Raw genomic sequence first — 10,062 nt, forward strand, 5'->3', positions numbered from 1 at the left:
TAAGAAGCATTTTAGATATTAGCGCCGGTCAGCAAGAGGCTGCACAGAGTTCATGCTCTGGTCTCTTACTTAAGCTCTCGCCCTAGCAATAAAACTGAGAAACATATACATGAATCATCTAAATTCAATAGGCAGAAGGAGAAAGAAAAAGGCTGGATAATAGTCTCCTCCGATAGATGATAGACAGTTAAACAACTGAGTGTTTGAATTAAACTCTTTATTTCTTAGGGTTTTTTTGGTCTTCTTTTTCCTTTGCTTTGTTGATTTGTTTGTTTGGGATTTGTTTTGATATTTTATTTATTTATTTATTATTTTGTGTTGTTGAACTGACTTTTTAATTACACTACTTTTATTTGTTTGTGTTTATGTTTTTTGTTTTTTTTTAAATCTTCTTTTGCCCAATGTTTTTGCTTTTTTATTTAAGCCTGTTTTTGAGTTACAATATTTTTATTTGTTCGTTTGGGGTATTGTTTTATTTATTTTTGAGGGCTTATTGTTTTTTTTTTTCTTTGATTTGTTTCTTTTTGTGTGTGTGTGTTAAACTAAAATGTTAAACTATTTCATTTGTTTGGTTTGGTTTAGTTTTTTGCTTTGATTTTTATCTTTGCTTTGATATGTAACTGATTTATTTGTTTTGTTTAGCTTTTTACATTTGCTTTGATGATTTTTTTTTTTCGTTTTGTTTTTTTTTTTGTTTGTTTGTTTTGTTTCATTTTTTGTTTGTTTGTTTTGTTTTTGTTTTGTTTTTTTGCTTTGCCGTGCTGTGCTTGGATTTGCTTTTCTTCATTTTTTTTTATGGTTGTTATTGGTTCGGTTTATGGGCGGATTTTTGTCTCACATTTCTAAACAGATTTCAAACGTAAATTGCTGCCTGGTGTAGTTTTCGTTACTAACCTCAAACCTTAACCTGTTTCAAATAAAAATAACACTAACATCATCGTTTCAGCAGGCTGTATGTTTGCTGCAGGAGTTGCCCACATCTGGATCGTTGCAACGAGAACACATCGCTGCATCATGACTCAATCTAGTGTACGTATCGCTTTAAACCGCTAGCTAAAAAATATGAAAAAATGATAAAAAGATACGCCCGAGCTCATCAATGAAATCCACGCTGCGAGTTGGTTTAAAAATTCCATATTTCAAGAAGCGAAAGCGCGCGGGTGCAGAAGATACCACCCCAGAGCTGCGGGATAATATCATTTCCATGTTCACTTTTCATCATTTTTCATCAGACCCAATATTTAATGCTGTTAGCCAGAACGCACCGGCGGTCACAATGAAAAGCTTGTCAATGGCCGCATGTGTCAGACACACAGCCGCTATTGAGTGAGCTGTCTCTGTAATGGAGTGACGAGTCTGGGGAGAGACACCCCCTGAAACACATTTGGGTAATATGCCAGGCAGTTCCTGTTTATCATGTGATTCATTCACGGACGGCCGCGGTACATTATGTACATAATTCACTGCTTACATTTGTCAAAACACGGGTTTGTATGAGAGCTAATGATCCGCGTTAAATTAATGACACCATAAAGGAGAAAAATCCACTGTTCGCGCAGGCATGACAGGATCCACTGGCCCTGCTAAAGCATTAAACTTATAAGGGGGTAATCAGGCCCCGAAAACGCCACATCCCGCCAAACACAACACGGCAAAAGGCGTGGAGCATCCTACCGTACCACGCGCGGATCATAACGCGTTTTCAGGCCGCGTTTTATACGGCTTTCCACGGAGGCTAAACAAAATTATCAATAAATAATAATAATAATAAATATGTGCATTGATTATATGAGGAATGCATATTCTATCTATCCAAAAAAATTAAATATATAAAATATTGTTTGGTAGTTGTAAGTTTATAAGTGCTTTTATTATATTTATAATTTATGCCTAAAATAATAATATATATATATATATATATATATATATATATATATATATATATATATATATATATATATACATCAATGTATATAATATGATCTATTATCTTTATTTTTCAAAAATTATCTATAACAGATCAACAGAAAATGCAGTAACTGCAATTTATCGTTATATTTATTATTATTATGTTCAATATATTCTCTTATTTATGTCTTATTTGCTTATCTGTGCTGCATATTTTCTGTATACATCATTCAGAAACGTCTATCGGCCTACACACGCTCTTGATCCAATGTTTGGAGCTGGACGACACTTGCTTGGCTTTGTCTCTGTGTCCTCCAATAGCAGGAAGTACACTATCAGCTGATTCCTCGCTCTACCCATAATCCTCTCTCTCTCTCTCTCTCTCTCTCTCTCTCTCAATGTCACTATTGCTCAACGATACTATTGACGTGATTTGGAGCTTCTCCACTACTTTAATTTCATTAAAAGATATAATACATTCAGGGTGCACTTTATCACCTTTTATTGTCTTTTTAATTCATCGCACTGGTCCTCTTTGTGTCGGCCATAACTTTTCTCCCGGCGAAGCGACGCTACGCATCTTGCCACACAATACAGCCCTAAATGCATGTATAATAAGGCTTTGATTTCAGTGGCACGCTGGGTCTCCTCAGCCAGCCAGGGAGAAATCTATTACTCCACTGCCATTTTCCTAAGTGTTTGTACCCTACCATGACCCTGCTACTTTATCTGTTGGTTTTTATTTTCAGAGTGCATGCTGTCCATATGTTACTCTAATAGTTGCTATAATTCTTAGCCAATAGGGCTCATGTTTTATTGGGAGTGAGTTAAAAAAAAAAAGAAGAAAAAGAAAAAAGACGAGGCAAGAATGCATTTTAATAAAAAACCTCTTTAGCAATACACTAATGGGCTGACATTGATGTATTTGCATAGAGATGAATTATACAAGCCCGGCTTGACGTGACTTTTAAAATATGATTGAGGAGGTTATTATTGCGCACTATGCTACGTGTTAGCAGGTTATTTTAGCATGGCTAGTGCTAATAAAACGCAGGACTCAGGACTTGGCCGATGAGGGCAGTTTATTCATGGCCTGAGCCGTCTATTGAAGGTGCTCATTTTGCCATTATTCCCCCCTCCAGACCCCCGCCGCCATAAGCATTAAACAAAATGCCAACAGCTTGCTTTATGGTTTTCGAACAAGATTACATGCATCACGGTTTCCACGAAATATCAACCAGCAGATCAGCATGCGAAAATGATTTCTGACAGATCATGCAACGGTTAGAGTTACGACCGCTGAAAATTCAGCTTTGGAATAAAATAAGTTTTATAACACATTAAAAGGGAAAACGGCTATTTCTAATTCTAACAAAATATCCGTTTAACAACTTTGGACGAGACTCGAAAGCATTGCAAATCTTAAACGCGCGATATTATACGCGAGACGCTGAATAATGTAATGTAGAAATGAAGTTGCATGAATCAAAACCTACAGTCCTTCCGTCAGATTCGTTTAAATGTGCTTATCTTGGCTTGTTTGCCACCATCTGATTGCGAATCCAGATTTGTTTGTAAGCCACTGCAACTCGAGGCTTTGACAGATTATGAGAACATCATTAGACAAGATTACAGGAGATTATAAACACTAGAGTGTGTTCGCATTACACCCAGGATGCCCCAAAACCGAGAACAACACAAACACACTCAAAAGACCACGCATCGACCTCAAACCCAAACCTCTACCATCACCTGCATCTCTACGAGAGCAATGATTAACCAGACGGTTCATCTGCTTTTAAATGCTCTTAAATATAACCAAGCTGCTTTATTATGGACACGGTGTAATCGTAAGGGTAGAATCAAAAGGCTTAAATAAGACAAAATCTTTCATGCATTGAAAATATCGCAGGAAGCTCATTGCCCTGTGACAAGCACCCGGGGTATTCATAATAGGGGATCCCAAGGTGCTCTTTTATCAGGACTCTCCAAATGGCTGGGAAAGAGATAAGGCCTGAGGCGCATGTAAACCAGGGTTCATTCTCTACGCCTGCAGCCTCTCGTGACACAGTCTTGTATGTAATCTCTTGTAGTACACGTTCAACTGAGAGCACATCAATGGGGTTCTTTATCCAAAACACACAGTTATCAGCGCATTAGTCACATCACTAAATGTCAAATGACATTTTACCAAGCGCCACGGATGAAGATGTGCGGAGAGAAACGGCACGGTACCGTAGTACAGATGGGATGGGTTTGGGGTTTTTATGCGAGAATCGAGAAATGTAAACTGGCTCACATTCGTTAATGCAGCCGGATTTTCATTTTTATTTAAAAGAACGCACTCCACGGAGGTTGAACTGCAAAAACAGGGGAGGAATGTACTGCAATTTAGAGAAATTCGAACAGGTAATGCATTCTGGGAAAAGTACCACCCTGGTCCACAAAAGTTCAACTTAACACACATATATGGGTGCAGTTTCGCCTATTTATCCTTTTTGGTTGTTTGTTTAAATATCAAAACTTTCAAGGGATATATTAGTTCAAATGAAAATCTCCAGTTAATTCAGTTCATTTTAATTATACTCTTTAACATTCCAATTCAAACTACAATTCTGCATCGAGATTTTAATTTTCTTTAACATAATATATGTGTGTGTGCTGTGTATATTTATTATATATTATATATGTTATATATATATATATATATATATATATATATATATATATATATATATATATATATATTACATGTATACTTTAAACTCATATCATTTATTTTATATGTAAATGTATTTAATATATAAACATTTGTCTTGAATACATGCATGCATATGTACGTAATAAATATAAACAGTACATTGTGCATATATATGTAAACAAAAACTTCATTTTTTTTTGTGATTAATCACGATTAATTGATGCCCCACCACTAATGATTTTTTTCAAATTTCTATTCATTTTAATTCTACTTCCTTGCATTCGATTTCAAACGACAATTCAAGATCTTGTTTGAAGCTCAATACAATTTGCAGTTGTATGAATTCACATGAATTGTAATCTAATTTAATAATATCCTTACATTCAAATCGCACTTTGCTCCCTGAAATAAAATGTTCAGGGGCGGTTAATTTTTTTAATATTATTATTATTCAACGCCCAGTTCCGTGAATTCATTTATACTCATATTTATGTTTTTACTCAGCATCCTTACATTCAAGCAACAGCTCTGCATCCCGCCTGCAGCTCAAATTAAATCCGTCAATTCAAAAGGCATTTCTGATTTGCGGCCTAAAACCGGTGATAAGATCCGGATATGCACGCCTTCTCGGTTCGAGGCTGTGGAAAGCGACTGCTATCCTCAACTAATTAACCTCGCTTCCAACAAGTGTCTGATGGGAGAGCGGCGGTGACCCGGGATCATGTGGCCAGCTGCAGCCCCAGCACCGTTCCTGGAGCACTACATCAGCAGGCACTCAGCAGATGCTAAGATATCTCCTGGAGGAACACACGCCATGTTCACCACACCCTGACCACGCTGACGGATCATAACTCTACCCAGATCAGGAGCAGAACCAGGTCTTTCCTGCATACCATTGGTCCACCCGCCATGCCTCCTCATATGGCTCACATACTCATATGCAAATATCTGAGCTGAAAACTCTGCCATAAAAATGTATAACGAAGTTAAAATCGAGTAGTTATTGTTTAATTAGGAATCGGTTTAGCTGTGTCAGTCAAGCCCCGTTCATACTTACCATTAAAATATACAAAATCATTATTTTGCGAATAAATATGGGCGTGTAGAAAATCATTCCCCAATTTCGGCATTGTTAGTCAGTTCTTATTTCACGATGTCCTCGTTGGAAATGGCTTTGTACAGTAAGAGCTAATGAGCATATTCATGGATGTATTTTAATGCGAAGCAATCAGAGATTAATTATTGCAGATGAGAGTTCATTAAGCTCTCACTCAACAGTAATTTGATACCTTATTGACATCAGGTCGCTGGCCTACACATGTAGCCAACAAAGATAGATTCATTAGAGTTTGACACGCTGGAAATCTTCGGTCGACGCAGCGAAAACAATATCCATGGTTTTGTAGAAACTGAAGAACGGCTACGGAAAGCAGGAAACATATACGAGGTTTTCGGGATTGAAAACGTTCTCAGATTTGCGTTTATTAAATTGGAAAGAGAAAAAATATTGGGGGAATTGGGGAAATGGAAAAGCTCGGACGGTTGGGGGGGAAATCGGACAACATCGAACATGCGCTGTTTCGCTTTATTTTTATTGATACAGCCAGCCTAACGTTGAGTAGTTTTAAATTGGTCACGCTTAAATGTTTTGGCTTTTTTCGATCAGGCAAGCTGAAACAGCCTTGTTCTCAGGTGTGATCATTTACACGTTACGCTTGTAAATAAAATTATTTAACCGTTTAATTCGCGCAAAACATCTCGTTCGGAAAAACTGCTAATATGCCTCTCTTTTTTTTAAAATCACAGAACAGTGACAGTTTTGCAAAATCAAGCGTGCACGTGCTTTTAAATCACGCGTGTTTATTTGATTTATTTTTTTAAATTAAAAGTTATTCATTCGGTCTAAAATATTGCGTTTCAAACTCGATTTATTCTGAGCACACATCCAAGTGCACGAGGCAGATTAAGTCGGTCACTTTCGTCGATTCGATAACGTGCAAACGCTAAAGCGGCAAAGGCTTTCCTCGTGCGTGTCTGTAAATTATTTTCTCTTTTTTTTTAAACATAAATATTTTTTGTTCATTTGGCAGCCATGGCCCCTAATGTTGTAGGCGAATCCAAGCTGTGCGTCAAAAATCGAAATAAATTAATTAATTTTAAAAAAGAAAGTGCGTACAAATTATATTTAGAATTAACTGGATGTACGTCTGCAGTGATAAATGTAAGGTAATAGATAATGCTGCATCTCTTCCAAAAAAAGTGGCTCATTTGGGCTGAGTAACCTGTGGAGAGGCACAGGACCTGTTGTCTTTCAAGAACACCAGCTCAAAACATTTTCTGACAGTACAACTATTCAATGCCGCATCATTTCACCTTATAAATTAAACATTTCTGTTGGTTTGTCGAGAACAAATCGGTCGAGTGATTTCCAATTTCAAAAAACATGGTCGATCTAATCAGGCGAATCAGCTGACTTATATAGCTGTGACGCGGTCAGCCGAAGACCGCCAAAAAAACATTTCTAGTTTCCCTTTCCCGCCACTGTGCGCGACGGGACGGTCCTTTCGTCGACGTTTTCTATGATCAAAAATCTGTAGCGAAACTTTAGCACATTAATGCGCAAAGTAACGGCGGTCTTTAATAACTATAAGCTATTCGGTAAAATGCGTGTTCACGCCAAGCAATAAAGGAGAGTACGATTATTCAGTTAATGAAATTAAAATGCGTAAATGTGCTGCGGCTGTTCAAAACGAATAAATAATAATAGGCTAAGCGCGTTGCCACGACGACTCTTTTAACGACAACTTCTCATTAGTTTCGAAACGAATCGATGAATCGTCAGCAAGCGTTTCTATTAACGCTCGAAAAGGGCGTTCACAAAATATCATTCCAATTAACAATAACAAAAGAAAAGTATCCCATATGTTTAACATTTTATTAAATAAAAGTGCAATACACACGAACCTGCAGGGCGCATTTTGCAGGATTCAAACACTGTTACAAACTTAAAATATCATAAATTAATCATGGAGGAAAAAAAAAATGAAAGAAACATCCTAACATCGGGAGACGAACACTATGCATTATATTACAAATATATGGTTAGGTGTTTGTTTGTTTATTTACACGTGTTATGGCCAGATCAATCTTTTGACTGAGCCTCAATTCGGGCTGTCGTTTAGATGTCTTTTACCATTAGTGGTACATTCTGAAAATTATTTCCATTGTTGATTATTTTTGAGAATCAGAGGGCTGAGGCAACTTACACCCATAGAAAAAAAAAATAAAATAAAATAATAACTCGGGGTGATCAGCACCTAGGCCTGCACAAATTAATGAAACGAAAATGCAAATCACAAAGCTTAAAAAAAAAATTAAACCGAAGCGAAATGAACGAATTCTGCCATGTTTGCTATTCAAAATATTTTACACATAAATATTCACAGTAATATAATTCCTATGCGATACAACTCACGTCGTTAATTTACAAAAAGTACCGTTGTCTTTACGTCGAAACGTGTCTTGTCGCAGACACCGATGCACGCTCGGCTCCACCAATAGTGCATATTCCTCTGATTCGCATCCTTCCTCTCAAACCAGAGCTCGGACTCGGTGGAAAAAAAACAGCAGCCTACATTATATTTTGACACTTCTCGAAGAACCGGACGGACCGTTCGCCGTTTCCGTTTTACGAGCTCTCGTTTTCCGACGTGTGAATGATAAGAGCCGAGTTCGGTTTGTGTTTTTTCAGCAGCTGCGTTATTTTCTCATCGTCCGAGTTTGGGTCCAGGGGTTTGTTGTAGTCGTCGTCGTCGTCTTCGTTTTCCGAAGCCCCTTTCAGCCTCTCGGTCTCCGAATCTTGTTTCTTCTTCGCCGAGGCCATTTCGGCCGCGTGCCGTTTTCTCCATTTTGTTCTTCGGTTTTGAAACCACCTTTTAGGATGAAAAGGAGAATTATTCGCACAGAAATAGCGATTCGTCTCCGTCAAAAAGCAGGCATGCCAAATGGGAATTGTAGTCATGAAAATGTCGCTCAGGAGCATTAAACAATGTCCAGCAAATCGGATTTTCCCCGTCTAACTTGACAGGCTATAAAAACAACTGGAAGAGATGGCTCTTCAAACATCTAATATAAGCACTTTAAAATAAAATACTGAAACATGTTTCGAATATTTCAACAAATGAATATAGGACACGTTTCGGTGGCTTTTTAACTGCAATTCAATTGTTTCTCTTGCAATAATAATAATAATAATAATAATAATACAATAATAATAATAATAATAATAATAAAACAATTGCGGTGCGTTAATGCTTTAAATAAAAATGATATTAGGTCTATTTGACACTAGGTCGTTTCATTAGGCTAAATCTAAATTATTTGCTCTAGATAAATAAATGATATAGACTAAATTTTTGTACTATGCTATATATATATATATATATATATATATATATATATATATATATATATATAAGGTTTGAAAGGTGAATGATTTGGTCGTTTATGTACTGGGCCGATACCACATCTAATTCTCTTTTTACGTTTCATGGATTAATGATAATAAAACAATCGAGTCAGTCAAGGTTTTTTCTTGTCATACATGAACTATTAGGACTGTCTTACCTTGACCTGGCTCTCTGTCATTCCTAAAGAGTAGGCCAGCCGCGCTCTCTCGGGTCCAGCTAAATATTTCGTTTGCTCAAATGTTTTTTCCAGGGCAAAAATTTGCTGCCCGGAAAACGTTGGTCGCGTGTGTTTCTTTTCCCATCCTTGTCCAGGAGCACTGAGTTTTGATCTGTCAGGGACGAGATAAAAAATATGTCACCGTTATCATTTACACCACGTTAAACGCGTGCTCGTTGAAAATATTTGGGATCGCTAACAGGTTTCGAAAAAAAGTTAACCGCGCACTTACGTGGGGAACAAGCAAATCTGGCGTCTCTCCAGTGCGGGCTTTACATAACTCCAGGCCAGAATATAGGGTTCTGCCTGGAAGGTCCGTCAGGGGTTTCGGATAACGAGCCACCGCCACGGCCGCGGCGCTGGGGCTGAAATACAGCCCTGGAGGCGGCGGAGGACTCAGGCTGCTGAAGCGGGGCAGTCCTGACAAGATTCCAGCGGGAGAAGACGCCGCCGCCGCTCCGGTGACCACCGCGGGTCGACTGAGGATGTCGTTTATTCCGTGAGGTGTGGCGATCGAGCACTGGGGCGATCCGAGGACCGAGAGTCCGGTGGATGTTTTGATCCCCGGGGACGAGACCGGGATACCGCCTGGATTCGGAGAGGTAGCTGTCGGCGAAGTGGAGGATGCTGGTCCGGTGGAAGATAACGGGTATGCTGGGTAAAGTGGTGTCTTCATTTCGGTCATGCTGTGTAAAGCAGCCAGAGGTGGGGTATTGAGTAGGAAAGCGCTCTGGCGAGACCCCGTCCATTTGCCCCACAGCTAACAT

At 38.3% G+C, this 10,062-nt stretch overlaps 1 pseudogene; it reads right to left on the minus strand.

Annotated features, from left to right (window-relative positions):
* Nucleotides 1-8,092: 8,092 nt before the first annotated feature.
* Nucleotides 8,093-10,062, minus strand: LOC122326777 (annotated as a pseudogene).

Source organism: Puntigrus tetrazona, chromosome 21 (genome assembly GCF_018831695.1).
Source record: "Puntigrus tetrazona isolate hp1 chromosome 21, ASM1883169v1, whole genome shotgun sequence".
Classification (NCBI taxonomy): Eukaryota; Metazoa; Chordata; class Actinopteri; order Cypriniformes; family Cyprinidae; genus Puntigrus; species Puntigrus tetrazona.